The sequence below is a fragment of the Crinia signifera genome, chromosome 2, assembly GCF_055691185.1.
Source record: "Crinia signifera chromosome 2, ASM5569118v1, whole genome shotgun sequence".
In the NCBI taxonomy this organism is placed as follows: domain Eukaryota; kingdom Metazoa; phylum Chordata; class Amphibia; order Anura; family Myobatrachidae; genus Crinia; species Crinia signifera.
The window spans coordinates 21,705,030-21,725,758 of NC_139218.1; the positions used below are offsets into that span (position 1 = coordinate 21,705,030).

Below are 20,729 nucleotides of genomic sequence, written 5' to 3' on the forward strand. Positions count from 1 at the left end.
CTCTGTATATAGAGGTGGATGGTGGCCATCTGCTGCATCTAACGGCTGTCACCTTATATAACGCCACCACACGCTCTGTATATAGAGGTGGATGGTGGCCATCTGCTGCATCTAACGGCTGTCACCTTATATAACGCCACCACACTCTCTGTATATAGAGGTGGATGGTGGCCATCTGCTGCATCTAACGGCTGTCACCTTATATAACGCCACCACACGCTCTGTATATAGAGGTGAATGGTGGCCATCTGCTGCATCTAACGGCTGTCACCTTATATAACGCCACCACACGCTCTGTATATAGAGGTGGATGGTGGCCATCTGCTGCATCTAACGGCTGTCCCCTTATATAACGCCACCACGCGCTCTGTATATAGAGGTGGATGGTGGCCATCTGCTGCATCTAACGGCTGTCACCTTATATAACGCCACCACACGCTCTGTATATAGAGGTGGATGGTGGCCATATGCTGCATCTAACGGCTGTCACCTTATATAACGCCACCACACGCTCTGTATATAGAGGTGGATGGTGGCCATCTTCTGCATCTAACGGCTGTCACCTTATATAACGCCACCACACGCTCTGTATATAAAGGTGGATGGTGGCCATCTGCTGCATCTAACGGCTGTCACCTTATATAACGCCACCACACGCTCTGTATATAGAGGTGGATGGTGGCCATCTGCTGCATCTAACGGCTGTCACCTTATATAACGCCACCACACGCTCTGTATATAGAGGTGGATGGTGGCCATATGCTGCATCTAACGGCTGTCACCTTATATAACACCACCACACGCTCTGTATATGGAGGTGGATGGTGGCCATATGCTGCATCTAACGGCTGTCACCTTATATAACGCCACCACACGCTCTGTATATAGAGGTGGATGGTGGCCATCTGCTGCATCTAACGGCTGCTGTCACCTTATATATCGCCACCACACGCTCTGTATATAGAGGTGGATGGTGGCCATCTGATGCATCTAACGGCTGTCACCTTATATAACGCCACCACGCGCTCTGTATATAGAGGTGGACGGTGGCCATCTGCTGCATCTAACGGCTGTCACCTTATATAACGCCACCACACGCTCTGTATATAGAGGTGGATGGTGGCCATCTGCTGCATCTAACGGCTGTCACCTTATATAACACCACCACACGCTCTGTATATAGAGGTGGATGGTGGCCATCTGGTGCATCTAACGGCTGTCACCTTATATAACGCCACCACGTGCTCTGTATATAGAGGTGGATGGTGGCCATCTGCTGCATCTAACGGCTGTCACCTTATATAACGCCACCACATGCTCTGTATATAGAGGTGGATGGTGGCCATCTGCTGCATCTAACGGCTGTCACCTTATATAACGCCACCACGCGCTCTGTATATAGAGGTGGATGGTGGCCATCTGCAGCATCTAACGGCTGTCACCTTATATAACGCCACCACACGCTCTGTATATAGAGGTGGATGGTGGCCATCTGCTGCATCTAACGGCTGTCACCTTATATAACGCCACCACACGCTCTGTATATAGAGGTGGATGGTGGCCATCTGCTGCATCTAACGGCTGTCATCTTATATAACGCCACCACACGCTCTGTATATAGAGGTGGATGGTGGCCATCTGCTGCATCTAACGGCTGTCACCTTATATAACACCACCACACGCTCTGTATATATAGAGGTGGATGGTGGCCATCTGCTGCATCTAACGGCTGTCTCCTTATATAACGCCACCACACGCTTTGTTTATAGAGGTGGATGGTGGCCATCTGCTGCATCTAACGGCTGTCACCTTATAAAACACCACCACACGCTCTGTATATAGAGGTGGATGGTGGCCATCTGCTGCATCTAACGGCTATAACCTTATATAACACCACCACACGCTCTGTATATAGAGGTGGACGGTGGCCATCTGCTGCATCTAACGGCTGTCATCTTATATAACGCCACCACACGCTCTGTATATAGAGGTGGATGGTGGCCATCTGCTGCATCTAACGGCTGTCACCTTATATAACGCCACCACACGCTCTGTATATAGAGGTGGATGGTGGCCATCTGCTGCATCTAACGGCTGTCACCTTATATAACGCCACCACACGCTCTGTATATAGAGGTGGATGGTGGCCATCTGCTGCATCTAACGGCTGTCACCTTATATAACGCCACCACACGCTCTGTATATAGAGGAGGATGGTGGCCATCTGCTGCATCTAACGGCTGTCACCTTATATAACACCACCACACGCTCTGTATATAGAGGAGGATGGTGGCCATCTGCTGCATCTAACGGCTGTCACCTTATATAACGCCACCACACGCTCTGTATATAGAGGTGGATGGTGGCCATCTGCTGCATCTAACGGCTGTCACCTTATATAACGCCACCACACGCTCTGTATATAGAGGTGGATGGTGGCCATCTGCTGCATCTAACGGCTGTCACCTTATATAACGCCACCACACGCTCTGTATATAGAGGTGGATGGTGGCCATCTGCTGCATCTAACGGCTGTCACCTTATATAACACCACCACACGCTCTGTATATAGAGGTGGATGGTGGCCATCTGCTGCATCTAACGGCTGTCACCTTATATAACACCACCACACGCTCTGTATATAGAGGTGGATGGTGGCCATCTGTTGCATCTAACGGCTGTCACCTCATATAACGCCACCACGTGCTCTGTATATAGAGGTGGATGGTGGCCATCTGCTGCATCTAACGCCTGTCACCTTATATAACGCCACTACGCGCTCTGTATATAGAGGTGGATGGTGGCCATCTGCTGCATCTAACGGCTGTCACCTTATATAACGCCACCACACGCTCTGTATATAGAGGTGGATGGTGGCCATCTGCTGCATCTAACGTCTGTCACCTTATATACCGCCACCACGCGCTCTGTATATAGAGGTGGATGGTGGCCATCTGCTGCATCTAACGGCTGTCACCTTATATAACGCCACCACACGCTCTGTATATAGAGGTGGATGGTGGCCATCTGCTGCATCTAACGGCTGTCACCGTATATAACGCCACCACACGCTCTGTATATAGAGGTGGATGGTGGCCATCTGCTGCATCTAACGGCTGTCACCTTATATAACACCACCACACGCTCTGTATATAGAGGTGGATGGTGGCCATCTGCTGCATCTAACGGCTGTCACCTTATATAACGCCACCACACGCTCTGTATATAGAGGTGGATGGTGGCCATCTGCTGCATCTAACGGCTGTCACCTTATATAACACCACCACACGCTCTGTATATAGAGGTGGATGGTGGCCATCTGCTGCATCTAACGGCTGTCACCTTATATAACGCCACCACGCGCTCTGTATATGGAGGTGGATGGTGGCCATCTGCTGCATCTAACGGCTGTCACCTTATATAACGCCACCACACGCTCTGTATATAGAGGTGGATGGTGGCCATCTGCTGCATCTAACGGCTTTCACCTTATATAACGCCACCACGCGCTCTGTATATAGAGGTGGATGGAGAATTAGGTCGACAGTGAAAAGGTCGACATGCGTTTTTCCACTCTCTTTGTCCCGAATGTCGGTGCCTTGCTTCGCTCGGCGCACTATTATATTCTCCCTCCACGCCCTAGTGGATGGAAGGCCAGCTAACAGAGCTGCATCTGGCCCATTTGACAACATATCGGGAAAATCAGGAGCAGGAATAATCTTGGTTACTTTTGATTTTATGCAGGAAAGAAATCAATTCCCATTGGTTAAGTGTTTAATCTATAAAATACAATACAAACAGGATAAACCGAAAAAGAAATACATATAAAAAAGGTTTATTATATTATTATTATTATCCTTTATTTATATGGCGCCACAAGGGTTCCGCAGCGCCCAATTACAGAGTACATAGAGAAGTAAGCAAACAGGAAACAGGTGAATACGATAGAAGACAAGCACAGGGGACATAACCACAGCTGCATCAGCAGACGGCACTGACAGAAGTAGCAGGGTGGCAGAAATCTGCAGCATTCCATACATATATATCCTTTAGCATACAATATATCACATGTAATCCCAGCCAAGATGGCCCGGCTCAGAAGCAAACCCAGAGGTGGCGGGCAGTACGGACGGTGTTATGGTTAGCATTACTGCCTCACAGTGCTGAGGACATGGGTTCCATTCCCATCATGGCCCTAACTGTGCAGAGTTTGTATGTTCTCCCAGTGCTTGCGTGGGTTTACACCGGGTACTCCGGTTTCCACCCACAATCCAAAAATATACTGGTAGGCTAATTGGCTCCCAACAAATTAACCCTAGAATGTCTGTGTGCGTGTACATGTGGTAGGGAATATAGATTGTAAGCTCCACTGGGGCAGGGACTGATGTGAATGTTCAAATATTCTCTGTACAGCGCTGCGGAACATGTATGCGATATATAAGAAACTGGTAATAAATAAATAATACACCTGTGTCTTATATTTGACATCATCAGAAAGCGACAAACCACACAGTCTGATTAGTGTTACTAATGGCAATTTAAAGATACCACAATAGAAATTAGGTTTATTTGCATCTGAAAATGATCCACATTGATGGCAAATAGGAGAGTTGATAGTAAATTCATTTCTAAAGCCCCGTACACACGGGGGGAGATATATTGCTAGCAGATGGTCGCTGATGAGAAGGAACCTCAGCCGGCGGTGCCGCAGAGGTAATCAGCTGGCGATTAGAATGGGGCAGAAAACGGGAGCACGCACCCGGCGATTTATCGCGATTTATCGCCGGGGCACATTTCCATCACTGGCAATATGGTCACCTGCGACCATATTTCCAGCGATTTCAGCCCCTATCGCCCCCGTGTGTACACAGCTTAAATCTCACTATCCATATTCCCCTGTACGTCAGACTAATACTTTGCTAATTTGCTATTAGGCCCCCCTCATCTAGGAGGGGCGGAGCTAAAATGATGCAACTGGTACCATCCCCTCCCCTAAGAGCCGCGAATAGCGGCATTTACTGAAATGGGGGCAGGGCTTAATGATGGCAAGCTCCACCCCCCGAAAACTGCAGAGAGAGTCTCCTCTCTGGGCTTCTCATGGAGAGGAGACTATAAAGGTGGGCAAGTATGTGTAAAGGCCAAAAAGTGATAAAATGGAGAGTGATAAACCACTAGCCAATCAGCTCCTACCTGCCAGGCTGGGTTTTAAAAATGAAGGGTAGGAGCTGATTGGCTGCTTGTTGATCACTCTCCACTTAATGACTTTTTGAAGCTTGATACATCTGGCCCTATGTGGGGTAAGATCTATAGGAATGTTAATGCATAGCTAGGGGTACATATGTGTGAGGTTACACTTATAGGAATGTAAATGCATAGCTATAATCTGAGTAAATGACATTTTTTGCCCTTGAACTGATTTTCCACCCCCCTTAAGGTGCCCATACACGCTCCGTTCCTGCTCCGTCCGTTTTGTACTCTGAGATGCGCGCTCCCGCACAGCTCATCGTACAGTACATGTGCTGCACATACTTTTTGTACTATCTTTACATCGAATCGCATTGCATGCACAAGGCATTCGATGCGATACGATGTGTACTTTAAAAGTACAAAACGGACGCCCAGAACGGAGCGTGTATGGGCTCCTTTATAGTAACTTAGAACCGCACACAAAGGTAGCGCTAGGAACTAGATCTTTGCGCTAGGAACTAGGACAGGTACATTTAAGGTGCCCATAGACTAGTAAGATTTATCTTCAGATCTGGTTGGTTGGAACAAATACATGGTTATGGATGAGTGACAGTTTGACAGTTTTCCAGCATTTCCAAGCAAATGGTCAACTGTCATTTGCTCTCATCCATAACCAGGTTTTTGTTCCAACCAGACAGATCTGCAGATAAATCTGCGTGTGTATGGCCACCTTAAGCCTGATGAAGTGACCAAGTGGAAGGTGACATTACAGAAGCCAGTCAGCCCCTAACTGTCATCTGTGAAACCCAGACGGTAACGTGACAGTTGGGATTGGACTGGCTTTTATAAGATCATGGTTGATGTGATAAGATTAGTAGTTCTACCAGTACACTAGTCCCTTTCCTAACCACAGGTCCTGACACCTTTGCTTACTGCCCTCTACATGCCTGTGATGTCACAATCACACAGGCTGTCCTACATAAAGCGATGCTGGGCAACTGCCAGCCACTTTGTGGTGACAGCTCTACAGTTAGAACCGCATTGCTTCTCTCTGAGTGATTTCTTCTCAATTTATTTGAGTCCGAAAACCCCATTGGAAAAAAATATTTAATACTGACTACTGGATTACAGAGGACTGGATTCCAATAAGAAAACATCTTTGGATAAAGAACCAGCTTTGGGTAAGGCCGGAATAATACTTGGCCTAGATTACTACCCCTCTAGTCACCTCTGCATTATATCCAGCTTTCACATTTATATTGTGTGAAGGAATACATAGTAAAGAATGAAAAAATTCGCTGGAGGAGGGTCTGATAGTTGTCCGAAATGTGGAGAAGGGGAAGCCACCCTTGACCACTTGTTGTGGAGCTGCAAGATGGTTAGTAGGTTTTGGGATGAAATAATTAAAACTTTGGTCCTGATTGGTGTCCCACGAAATACCTTAAATAAACTAAATCTGGTCCTTGGGATTTGGGCGGAAGGGACAATTAATCGGGAAATGAAGCAGTTGGCAAAGAACCTAGCGGCCCTAGCGAAGGTAATAATAGCACGTAGGTGGATGTCCCCTTTGGGACCGCTCCATGGAGAATGGGTCAATCTAGTGAACCAGACCAGTGAACATGAGAAATTTGTGCATGCATCCAGGGGTTCGAGTTCTAAATACCAGGGCATTTGGGGATATTGGAATAGGTCAGCAGACCATAGAGTCAATAACTGTGAGAGGTTGAATGTATAAGCACTTGTTTTTTGATCATAGTCAAATAACCAGATAATATAGATTTAGTTGCACGTATGAGGAGCTCTCCTCTCTTACACAGAACGAGGCTTAGTAATTGTACCACAGTAGATAACCCTTTATTTATTTTTTTAGACACAAAAAAAAAAAAAAAAAAAAAGAATTTACTATGAACCTAAACTCCAGTAAGAAGATCCTGGATGAACTGAAACCCATCTACTCTCATGTGATGAAGAGATGTCTGCCTGATATCATTGCCTGCATGCCATTGGAGGGCCTTGTGCAGAAGATCCGCACGATAAATCATGTCATCAGGAAGGAGATGCACTGGATGGCCCTTACAGACAGACACGTGATCTTTGACTTTCTGAGCCACGTCTTACGGCTAAGAACGGACGTGAGCAGCTTATTCAGCAACATCATACCGGCCGTTGTAAAGACAATGCTAGGGGCAGAGTGTGTCAACAGTGAGGGCCTTTGGCTTTCAGCCAGCAAAGTCCTTTATTACTTAGCCCGGGACTACATGGAGGCCACTATTGAGGAGCTTGTGACTACCGTTCAAAGCATCGGGTACTCCTCGTGTCTGTCTATATTTACCACCCTAACTGCTATAATGTCTTATCCCACCGTTCCCTTCAATCGGAAGGTGTATTTATTAGCGGAAATATGTGACAACATGGTAGCCGCAACTCATCCTGGCACCCAAAAGGTATTTGCCATGTTCATCAATAATGCCTCTGTGGCCTTCGGAGGTAATGGCATGGAAGAGCCAAATATTGTCCTATTGTTCACAAAAGCCCGCACTGTGCTAGCTAACTGGGAAGTGCAAAACGTGGATTGTGCTGAGGTCCAAGAGATCATAACAGCCACTATACACCAAGTGTCTACCTTACTGGCCGACCACCAGCAGAGACCAACAACACCCAGCACCGATGCCAGCCACGTAGACCAGCACCCCAAGGCCAAGCTCATTGTCTATGGTCCCGAAGCAGTGTACCGGAAAGATCTATCTGGCAGTCTGTATAACGAGTCTGAACTTCTGGATGACTTTGTTATGGAAATGATCAAAACTGGGAAATGCACAGAGATGTTGGGACTTCTTAGGCCACTATGGGACTCGAAGGATGTAGACACCAAACAAACAAGTGTCACAATTTGCGCATCTCTCCTGTCATTTCCATTGAGTCTGCCAAGAGACCTACATAAAGGACTCCTCAATGATCTATTGCGCATAATGGACGGCGTTAATATCTATACGCGCCAAAAGATTTTAGACTGCATTAAATACACCACAAAGACCTTTATAAATCTGACTATAAAATTCAGAAAAGCCCTTACAGGGGCACTCGTGCGCGAGTTAAAGAAAGAAGAAAATCAGAACTCGGTCTACATGATCCTAGAACCATTGCTGGCCATTCTGGAGTTGCATAAGGAGAAAGCTTGGTACAAATACGATGATGACATACTCAGCCACATCGCACAGTATCTCAATGATAAACAACCAAGCACCCGACTATGTGCAACTAAGCTGTTTGGTGAGCTAGTCCAGCAATCCAGAAGGCTTCCATTCAGTTCCATCACCAGATTGATTGATGAACATTGCAGCACATTATTGGTCAATCTGCACAGCTATAACCCAGAAATCGTATCAGCTGCAGCAGTCTGCCTCGGCCACTGCCTTCCCCACCTGGGCTGCAGGGCCATTGTCCTGGAAGGTGCCACCGAGTGGTGGGACACAAGGGACATAACGGCCATTTATCGCAAACTGGCTAAGAAACGCCATCTGAAGGCCTTGCTACTTGAAGCAATAAAAGCGTTTCCTGCATCTGCAGAAGCTTGGGCAGTTGTGAGGCATATAACAGCAATAAAGGACTTCATATCTTATGAGGAACTAAATTCAGTTGACTTGGAAATCCTATGGAAGGCTCTGCACACGGCAAAGACTGAAGGTGTTTCAAAAGTTGTACAAAGAGCATCCCAGGCGCTTGGTGAAAAGTGGAAATGTCTCAGTACAGTAACGGTAATGCCCTGTAACAGTCCAATGCGCCTGCGTGGTTGTATTCCACAAACTAAAAGGTACTAGGACCTGAGGACCTTACTGCCACCCCTTCCCAAACCGTCTATAGGGAGCCCGATGCTGGCTAGACGTTACAGGCAAAAGAAAACGATGAAAACAAAGATTTCAAGCAGCGCTTGTGCAGAATAAATTGTATATTTATTTTAAAATTTCATAAAAATTGTGTTGTGGCCAGCAACATGGACAGGACATACATACATAAATGACAAACAATTCCCCTTGGATACTAGTATTTAGCAGGTTAGTTTATGCATGCAATCATCCAGATGGTTAGTCTTAGGGCTTGATAAGTTGTTATTAACGTTTGTTAGTATAGATACAGTCCCCACTTTAAGTGCACATAGTGGTTAGATGCTGCTTTGCAAAACAGAATTTACTTGCTGTTTGGAATGAGGGGACAGGCTTCTGATCCACAGAGGTGAGCTCCCACCGCTGGTGCAGTCCAAATTTGATTGCGGTATTTCTGGGGCTTCCCTACTGGTTTGAGATAGGGGTTGGGCTGGCACAGGCTTGGGGGAAGAATTACTGGGTATGATTTAAGCGTTGTTAATTGAAGTAAACCAACATAAGAGGAAAGCCGTGCGGGAAAGACCCTGACAGGCTGTTTTACTGGTTGGTGGTGCTCCCAAGAAAAAGTTCAGAATATCAACTGAGAATGGAGGTAGTCTATAGAAGAAGACTAAAGAAGAACCAACAAGGTTTTTGGGGCACACTTGATATAATATACAGTTAAATGGATGTACAGATGATGTAACAATAAAACGTAACTTTTAATTGAAAGCTTAATTAATAAAATAGGTTCATATAACTATATCCACACACCATTTATGTGATTATCGGAGAGCACCATACGTGATGGACTCCCGCCACTTATTATGACAATATCAAGAATAAAGATAATTCAACAAGAGCGAAAATGTTTCGGTAGAGTGTTGCCTAGTACCAATTTTTATATATAATATACGGTATCGGCAATCGGACAGGGCATAGGTCACTGCGCACCACCACTACGATATCCACCACAGTGTCGGCAGAGATGGGTATGGACAGTTGGGGCATGAGAGGAAAAGAGAAGGAGGGGGTCCAAGTTTGTTGTGGCTGCACCTCAACAGTATTAACAGGCGTACTGCCCCAGTGGATGAATACAGCACCGGATATTCCCTATAGGTCCCCCATATAGGTACTTATCCAGCCTCTCACTGCTTAGCTTCTGTGTTCGGATGGATTACAGGCGGTCCAGTGAAGTATGGCTGTATGGCCCTCGCTGGTTAATTCCGATGTCAATTTTGAGGGTGAGCCAAAGTAAGCTTCTGCTGTCCTAACCGTTCAGAGCAAGGCAGACCTGTTACCCATGTAGCATTGCAGGAGTGCTTGTGCTGGCTGGATGGATGAGAGAGCCACGAAGAATAGATAGTTTAGTCCAGGGCAGGAGCATGGGAGGCTGCAGAGGGTGCTGGCCGTGTGGTGCGCGCTATTGCGCCGTGTGCGGGGTGACAGCGGGACGGCTGGAAGATAACTCCGTCTCAGTTTGGAGTTTTCAGCCGGCACTGGTGGGGGCGGTGGGCGTGACCACGTGCGTCCTGACACGTGTTTCGCGTAAAGCTTGGTCACAGGGGTGTGACGGAGTTATCTTCCAGCCGTCCCGCTGTCACCCCGCACACGGCGCAATAGCGCGCACCACACGGCCAGCACCCTCTGCAGCCTCCCATGCTCCTGCCCTGGACTTGCACCCAACTCAAGAGCAGTGTCCTCCCCACCGGCCGCAGCCGGCGCAGGTAACGGGGTTAACCCCCCACACCCTGGTCTCACGGGCAACAATCATCCCTATTGTTCCCTTTAATACCCACCTAATTTTGAAAAGAGGGATTCTCTAAAGTGAGACTGCATGAGTCTGTGTGGCATTTAATAGCATTATCTGCATATTTATCTGCTTGATCACTAGATTTGTCTATATGGTACTAGTAGAATATTAACCCCTTAGTTGCAAGTTATTGATTTGCCTACTGCATTTGTGCTTGTATTTAACCCTGCATACCTGGTGACAGCATACATTCTCTCCAGGTTATATTGCTAATACCTGTTTTCCAAAACACTCTGCAGTGTGGTTCTCTGTGATGTATAGTAACCTATCACTCATGCATGTCATTTAGACGTCTGATACCTAATACTACCCGTTTAATCAGTGTCTGATTACATCCACATGGTCTGTTGGGAGACCTCACACTTACTACCAAGTTGTGTTTATATCTACTGCAGCACAGAATTCTAAGGACTGAATCATTCATTATTCTCAGCCCTAATTACCCCAATCAATAACTGGACTCCCCGGTTTGTTTCTGGTGTCTTTTGTAACATATACATTGACACTAGGGACCAATCTCCCTCCTATCTAGGGACCGTGGGTACATTTACCATTTTTTCTTCATAAAATGAATTTTCTCTAAAGCCCTAAGGGCTCTTATTCCCTCATCCCTATCCCTCCCCGTCCTCTTTCATCTTAGAGGAAGCTATCGCATGATCCTCTGACTCTCATCAAATCATCCGATGCTAGCATGATATTTGACAGCAGAGATGAGGGTTCTGTTTGTTAGCACCTCCCATCACTAAACTATCCATTCTTCGTGGCTCTCTCATCCATCCAGCCAGCACAAGTGTGGCACCCCACTGCCGTGGTGCCCCTTGTGTGGTGCCTCAGGTGGAATTTATTGACCAGAAATCCTTTTCCTGCCTAGCAGGCACGGAAGGGGTTAATGAGCCCAGTGAGCGCCCAGCTCCTGTTCACGTGAAAGGAGCCTGCCTGGCGCTGGAATGGCGCGAAGGAACAGGGGTCAGAGGTGAGCACCGTGGTGTCGGCGTGAGGAAGGAGGGCATAAAAGACTGACCTGAGAGCAGAGAGGAGAGCTGCAGCGGAAGCGTGACTGATGAGCAGAGCGGCGTGAGGAGAACAGAAGACTGTGCGTCACCCAGCCTGAAGCCTCCGGCGGTGATTGACAGCGGGCGCCCGGCAGCGTGTAGGCAGAAGAGGCACCGAGAAGGGAGAGAAGAAAACGGAGCCTCTGAAGAAGGTGCCACTAACCTGCTAGCAGAGCGGTGCGCAGCGGAAGACTGACACGGGGAAAGCGTGCCGGGGAGCTGTGAGAGACGCCGTGTCAAGCTGAAGCAGTCTCCAGCAGCAGGCGTCCCAGCGGTGAGGAGACCGGGAGCAGCAGAGGGGAGAAGACACCCCCAGCCGACGTGAGTGACAGCGGGCGGAGAGCGGAGCGCCGGGTCACGTCACAGAAGACTGCCGGAGTCCAGGGAAGATGCTGCCTGCACCTAGAAGAGAAGATGCTGCTGACGCCGCGGGACAGGAGAAGCTGCAGTGACCCCCGCCGACCTGTGGGAGCAGAGAAAAGACCCAGAAGCCGGGAGCCGTATCGATACTGGCAGGAGCCGGCAACGGAAGCCGATTGATCAGGTACTCATTGCCACCCACCTGGCCAGCACCCTGTGAGCCCAAGCCCCTCCCGGAGACCTTGTCCCTTGGGACGTTCAGTATTATCCCCTTCCACAAGGGTCCCTGGGGGAAGATAGACTTCCACTTAATTAACAGTCCTGCCGCCCTGTTGTGCCATTGTGGGTCTGCCTGGCCATACCCACCCACTGGGACATTGCCTCACCGCAGTATTTAAGTAAAGAGGACACTTGCCTGTGCCACTGACCCAATTGCCCGGTTAAGCCCAGCCCTAGCGACAAGTTGCCACAGTACTAGCAGGGAGTTACCCAGGGAGCGGGGACTCGTCTGTACCCCTAAGGGGACCGTTATCTTGCCGTAGTCTTTTTATAAAAGTGTGCACACTTAGGTAGGCCCGTTGCTCACCCAGAGGATTGAACGTCGTGGGACCTTTATTTGAGTTTAGGGACACTTACTCACATCCGAGACTGTAATGTAAATGTATTGGTAAGGTGTATGGTGCCCTCTGGTGGACGTTCTTTAGTGAAGCAGTTCAGTATCCTTTTGTAATATCTATCTTTATTACAGCTCTTTTATTCCTAGTTTATTTGTCGCATTATTCTGTCATTATCGTTGTTGCTATTTTATGTGTCATCCCTTAGTCTTACGGTACCGTAGGTAGAATTGCTCATGACCAAAGCAGTCTGAGCTTTGATACGGACTGAGGTGGTCATTGGTTCCTAGAGTGTTTTACAGGGATATTTATTCATTCATTTGTGTAGTCTGTACTATAAGTGTGATGTTATTATATTTCATTGAGAAAACCGCAGCAACCGTGCCGTATTTTCCATTTAATAAATATCAGTTGCTGCCAGCTGTGGTTGTTTTGTGCTTTTTTGTGGGTTCTCTCCCGGGTGTTCCATCCCCTGCCACAGGTGCGTCTTCATCAGCAGAAAGGGCCGTGAAGACTCCCAAGTGCACAGCCGTCGTCTGATCCAGGTATGCTGTCATCCAATAGTTTCAGGGGCACCTGTCACAACTTGGCGTCTACGAACAGGATTGTCAAAGACCCCTGTGAACGGCGAAGATGTTGCAGCCACAGAACGCAGCGGACGCAGGAGACCAACAGCAGGTCGACCAACAGCAGGTCGACCAACAACAGCTCGACCAGCAACAACCTAATCAGCAACAGCCGGCAGAACAAGTACAAGGCAGGAGAAGGCTGCCAGATACACCGATGGCTCCAGCGGCTCAAATCACCATGCCCTACTTCTTTGGGGCACCGTGGATGCCAACATATTCCGGAGACTCCCGCACGCCTGGACCCAGCTCCTTCAGAGAGTTCAAGGAGGGGTTAATGAACACATTCCTGATGTACAGCCCCAGCGAAGAACAGAAGGCGGGAATGGTAATTGGACAGCTGAAAGGGGCGGCGCGACGAGAGGTCCGGTCATGGTCGGTGGAAGAAAGGAAGTCAGCTGATGGCATACTGAAGAAGCTGGCCGGCATCTTCAACGCACAATCCGCTGCAGAATTGAAACGGCGACTGTATGCTCGGAAACAGCAGCCTCAGGAGACCCTGCGGGACTTCGCCATAGGACTGCAGGAAGCGATGCGGGCCATTCAAGCGAGAACCCCACAAGACGTTACTCCAGTGGATGAGACGCTGATTGACATTTTCATTGAAGGAGCCCGAGGAGAGGCAATCAGGTCACAGCTGAGAATGTGGAGGCGACAGAAACCCGACTGCACCTTCCCGGAGTTTAAAGAAACCACCTTGACCATCCTGGGGTTAAATCAGAATGTCGATGAAGAAGGTGGAGCTGCGTCAGCGGGAATGGAGGATGATGAGGTGGAACAAGCCCAGTTCTTCCCAAGATTTGAACCCAGAAAGACCAAGCCCACAGTAACACAACAAGCCCAGGTGACTTCGAATCAGATGGAAACCCTCACCACGGCAGTCACAGAAATGATGAGAGAGCTACGGGACATGCGAAAGGAACAGAATGAAACCCGTCAAGGAGGATGGCAACGTGACTCAGGTGGAAGAGGCAGGCGACAGTGGGACATCCCACGAAGGTCGGGCAGGCGCTCCACAGATCAGTTTGATGCCCAAGGAAGGCCCATCTGCCGCCGATGTAAACTCAGCGGGCATGTCGAACGAGAGTGCGACAAACAGCCTTTAAACGACTCAACCCCGAGGCCAGGGACCGACCCTCGGGAGGAACCTCGCCAGTAGGTCCGCCAACCCAAGAGTGGTGGCCGCAGTTCGTTGGCAAGTGCCCCCACTTGAAGATCAAGGTGAACGGAGTGGAAATGGCAGCTCTCTTGGACACCGGGTCCCAGGTGACAACGATACAACTGGATGCGTTTCAACGCTATTGGGGAGAGGAAGAGATAGTGTCACCCCCGACCCCGTGGCTTAGTCTGCTGGCCAGTAACGGACAGCCAATTGAGTTCAGCGGCTATTGGGAAGCAGATCTCAACATTGGAGATGCCCGACTAGAACGTCAGGGCTACTTGGTCACGTCCACCTGCAACGAACATCTACCCCCGGTCATCCTGGGAATGAACGTCCTAAAAAATTGCCCAGACGAGCTGGTGGAAGCTCTCCGGATCAAGATGCGGGCTGCCGCCCCGAAAGAGCGAAGAGCCATGCAGCAGACAGTGCGCCTGATCGAAGGGCACAAGCGCTTCACCAACTCACAAGGGGAAGTGGGCAAGGCGAGGATCACCGACCGACAACCCATCCTTCGGCGCCCCAATGCCGAACACGTGATCTGGTGCAAGGCCAGGATTGGCCCAGGTGGGCGAGACTAAGATGCCGTCATTGAACCGTGTGACCTCGAGGGACAGCAGCCTTTTGCCGTGGCCAGGACGTTAGCCAGAGTAGAGCGTGGGAGAGTCCCCGTCCGCGTGCTGAACCCGCACAGCTATCCGGTGCGGCTGTTCCGACACTGCACAGTGGCGAACGTGGTCCTGGTTGATTTCCAGGATATCCTTGGAGAGTCTTTGCCAAAAGCCCAACTAGAAGCCGTGGTGGGTCAGTCGAGCCTAATCACAACTGAAACCGCGTGGTGGAAGGAGATACAGGTTGGCGACTCCAATACCCCAACAGAACAGCGTGAGGGCGTCCTTCAGGTCGTCTGCCGGAATGCCAGCGCGTTCAGCCAACACCCAGCCGACTTCGGACGTGCGGAAGGGGTGCAGCACCATATTCCTACCGGATCCAGCCCACCCATTAAGGAAAGACACCGGCCGCTTCCACCGGCCATGTACCAGCCAGTGAGGACCATGCTCGGAGAAATGCAGGAGGCCGGTGTGATCAAGGAAAGTCACAGCCTATGGGCCGCCCCGCTGGTCATAGTCAAGAAAAAGGACGGCAGCCTTCGCTTCTGTGTCGACTACAGGAAGCTAAACGCAGTCACCCACAAGGACGCGTACCCTCTGCCCAGGATCGAAGAGTCGCTGACGGCCCTGAAGACTGCCGTCTACTTCTCCACCTTGGATCTGACCAGCGGGCACTGGCAAATCCCGATGGCCCCCAAAGACCGGGAAAAGACAGCATTCACCACCCCCATGGGCCTCTTTGAATTTGACCGGATGCCCTTTGGGCTTTGCAATGCCCCTGCTACATTTCAAAGGGTCATGGAGCACTGTTTGGGCCACAGGAATTTTGAGATGGTCCTCCTGTATCTGGATGACGTCATCATCGTTTCCAAGACGTATGAGGACCATCTGAAGAATCTTGAAGAGGTCTTTGTGCAGCTGACGCGATGTGGCCTAAAGCTGAAACCGTCCAAGTGTCACCTCCTGAAGCCTCAAGTGCAGTACCTTGGGCACATAGTCAGTGCTGAAGGAGTGAAACCAGATCCCGAGAAGATCTGCGCGGTTCAAGACTGGCCAGCACCCAGGACGGTCAAGGACGTGCGGAGCTTCTTGGGATTCGTTGGCTATTACCGACGATTCATCGAACACTTCGCCAAGGTGGCCGCGCCCCTCCATGAACTACTCCGTGGCAAGTCGGGTCAAGAGAAAAGGAGCACGTCCGTGGTCTCCTGGACACGGGAACACCAGGCGTCCTTTGCCCAGCTCAAGCAGGCCCTGCTTGAAGCACCCCTCCTGGCCTATCCTGACTACGAGAAGCCCTTCCGGGTCTACACTGATGCCAGCCACCGAGGCCTGGGAGCTGTGCTCTCGCAAGTCCAGGACGGTAGGGAGAGGGTGATTGCCTACGCCAGCAGGGGCCTCAGGAAGACGGAGCGGAACAGCGAGAACTACTCCACCTTCAAGCTCGAACTGCTCGCTCTCATCTGGGCGGTGACGGAGAAGTTTAAGAATTATCTGGTTGCCACTCCCTTCGAGATAGTTACCGACAACAACCCCCTGGCCCACCTGTCAACAGCCCGACTGGGGGCACTGGAGCAGAGATGGATGGCTCGTCTAGCCAACTTTCGCTACACCGTGGTCTACCGAAGTGGCAAATCCAACGGCAACGCAGATGCCCTATCCCGCCTGCCCACTGAAGATGTTGAGGAAGAGGAGCAAGACCGGTCCGAAGATGTTGAGACCCGGTGTTCAGGCAACCCAAGGAGTGCAGAGCGGTTGTCACCTCCGATCCCGTAGTGGCCGCTATGGACGCCTCTCCTGAGTCGGACCCCAGTGACCAGTTGGGATTCGATTGGGAGCAGATACAGGAAGGGAGTTCGGTGATCAAAGGCCTGAAAGATCTTCTCCATCAACAGAAGCGACTCACCAAGGCGCAGAGGGTCAAGGCCGACCCCGAACTGGTCAAACTGCTGAGACATCGTGACCGCCTGAGCCTCCAACAAGGACTCGTTGTGCGCACCAGCCTTGACCCTGGGACCCACCAGACACTCCTGCAATGCTACATGGGTAACAGGTCTGCCTTGCTCTGAACGGTTAGGACAGCAGAAGCTTACTTTGGCTCACCCTCAAAATTGACATCGGAATTAACCAGCGAGGGCCATACAGCCATACTACACTGGACCGCCTGTAATCCATCCGAACACAGAAGCTAAGCAGTGAGAGGCTGGATAAGTACCTATATGGGGGACCTATAGGGAATATCCAGTGCTGTATTCATCCACTGGGGCAGTACGCCTGTTAATACTGTTGAGGTGCAGCCACAACAAACTTGGACCCCCTCCTTCTCTTTTCCTCTCATGCCCCAACTGTCCATACCCATCTCTGCCGACACTGTGGTGGATATCGTAGTGGTGGTGCGCAGTGACCTATGCCCTGTCCGATTGCCGATACCGTATATTATATATAAAAATTGGTACTAGGCAACACTCTACCGAAACATTTTCGCTCTTGTTGAATTATCTTTATTCTTGATATTGTCATAATAAGTGGCGGGAGTCCATCACGTATGGTGCTCTCCGATAATCACATAAATGGTGTGTGGATATAGTTATATGAACCTATTTTATTAATTAAGCTTTCAATTAAAAGTTACGTTTTATTGTTACATCATCTGTACATCCATTTAACTGTATATTATATCAAGTGTGCCCCAAAAACCTTGTTGGTTCTTCTTTAGTCTTCTTCTATAGACTACCTCCATTCTCAGCTTCCCTACTGGTACAGGTCCATTTGCTGCCAAGTCCTTTCCCCGTGGTCCTCTCTACGCGTTTCTCCTCCCTTTCAAGATCAGCGGCTTCCTCAGGAGTATTGGATCCAATACTCCTGAGGAAGCCGCTGATCTTGAAAGGCGGAGAAACGCGTAGAGAGGACCACGGGGAAAGGACTTGGCAGCAAATGGACCTGTACCAGTAAGGAAGCCCCAGAAATACCGCAATCAAATTTGGACTGCACCAGCGGTGGGAGCTCACCTCTGTGGATCAGGAGCCTGTCCCCTCATTCCAAACAGCAAGTCAGTGGCGTAACAATTAGGCCGCAGCCCCCGCGGTGGCGGGGAGGCGCCGGGGGGCTGCGGGCGCTGGTGGATCTCCGCCAGCTCCCCACTGCATGTGGGTGCAGCGGGAGCTGGCAGGGGGGTCTGTGCGGCGCGGAGGTACCTGTTTAAGGGAGAGCCTGGAGGTCCCTGCGCCTGCGGCGCTGAGTATGATGCTGCCGGGGTCCCTGCAGTGAAGTGGAAATAACGCGCTATCAGATAGCGCGTTATTTCCACTTCACTGCAGGGACACCGGCAGCATCATACTAGTCGGCGCAGGGACCTCCATGCTCTCCTTTAATACAGGTACTTCCGCGCCGCACGGACCCCCCTGCCAGCTCCCGGGGGGGTCTTTTAAGAGGGGGGGGGGGGGAGCGCTGCAAAATTGTCCGGGGGGGGGGGGGCGGTGAAATTGTCCCGGCGGGGGGGCGCAAAAGTTTTAGTTACGCCACTGCAGCAAGTAAATTCTGTTTTGCAAAGCAGCATCTAACCACTATGTGCACTTAAAGTGGGGACTGTATCTATACTAACAAACGTTAATAACAACTTATCAAGCCCTAAGACTAACCATCTGGATGATTGCATGCATAAACTAACCTGCTAAATACTAGTATCCAAGGGGAATTGTTTGTCATTTATGTATGTATGTCCTGTCCATGTTGCTGGCCACAACACAATTTTTATGAAATTTTAAAATAAATATACAATTTATTCTGCACAAGCGCTGCTTGAAATCTTTGTTTTCTTTGCTTGTTGTCTTTTTAAGGGGTTGGTAATCCCCCTTATCTAAGCAGCTGCAGTGCAGAATAATCAGCAAACAGCGCTCATACCTGTGCTATATTGTTTTGAAAAGAAAACGATGAACTGACAAAAATACACAATGACGTCCTCCTGAAGATGGAGATTTGAGCCTCCGCCTGTGCACAGCACGTTATACAGTCTTGTGTCTGTGTGTTTTTAAATGTCAATAAATAATAATTAGATCCTTTTAATTTATTGCTAATGTTGTTCCTCTCAATACCTGAGACCATAATGTAAGTATCGAAAATGACTGTAAGTTTACTGATTGGTCACAAACATGCCCATGTCACGTATAGAAGTAGCACATCATATCCCTGTAGATTGTAAGCTTGTTGTGAGCATGGCGGTGATTCTGGTTCATTCGCTATTTAGGGAGTTCGGCTCCGTCCCTATGCTTTTGGGACGGCACCTGCGCATGGGTCTATAATGCACATGTGCAGCTCCCCTTTGCGAATGGCTTCGGAGATTTGCATAGTCACCAAGCCGTCCGCAAGCATCGGGGCCGGCAACGCCCAGCGCCCCCATTAAAACGCTGGACGTTGCCATGAGTACACGGGTGGGACGATGTCTACCGGCCCCGTCTTCGTCCCGGCGCTTGCAAATACAAGTCAGTTTCTATTGACTTTTATTTGTGACGGCAGGAGAAGTCATTCGATGGTCGGCAATACCGTTAAATGATTACTCCTGCAGCCGAGGCATGTGAGGGGATTGTGTTGTCGTTACTCATCCCCCTCATGTGTTAACGAGAAGCGGCGGGCAGGCGTTCGGACAGTGCTTGGTAATCTGCCATCTTCGCAATTTACGGAGACAGCCTGAATCGGCCCCATGGCCTGCTTACTGTTCTGCCTGTTTAATAATAACCAGGTGTGGTGAATGTAGAGCACAGGTGTTAGAAACCAATGGGTGTCCCAAAAATGTTGAGGTCCAAAATACAACCCACACTAAGCATTTGGTTTCATGTTGTTTTTTGACCCACCCATTGGGTCCAAATCCCCCATCCCATCATAAATCTGCCGCAACCCCACCATCATAAACTATCCATGCAGGATTTTTACAAATGTAATACGCCAAAGTAATGTTCCCGTAATGTTGCACTAGCACTTCCGCCTAGGACCCAGCACATGGCTTTTCCAGCAGGATCTGGTGGCATTTATAGCATAGGGGGCATCCTGCCCTAGGATGGTCAGAAAAGAGCTGGTATCGCTAGGGCAATGGTGTCCAGCAGAAAAAGAAGCCCCCTTCCATAAACTTGACAAAAAAACAAGAAGAAAAGAGGGAGCCTGAAGCAAGTGACTAGTCGCTTACAGACAATGGGGGAGATGTTTCAAGCATAGGGTCCAGATGTACTAAGTTTGAAAGTAATAAAATAGAGAGTGATAAACTACCTTCCAATCAACACCTAACTGCTATGTCACAGAGATGAGAAAGTAGTGTCAGATACCTGAGTATCTGGCACTTTAAGAAGCGCAATCCTGCCCAGAAAAAATTAAATGTCCTTGCAGTTTCAAAGGTATATAAATCAATTTATTAAAAGCATATATAGTGGAATCAATCCACACAGATGATATAACAATAA

At 49.3% G+C, this 20,729-nt stretch overlaps 1 pseudogene; it reads left to right on the forward strand.

Moving 5' to 3' along the window:
* The first annotated feature begins 17,419 nt into the window (after positions 1-17,419).
* Positions 17,420-17,538, forward strand: LOC146061788 (5S ribosomal RNA; annotated as a pseudogene).
* Positions 17,539-20,729: the final 3,191 nt, after the last annotated feature.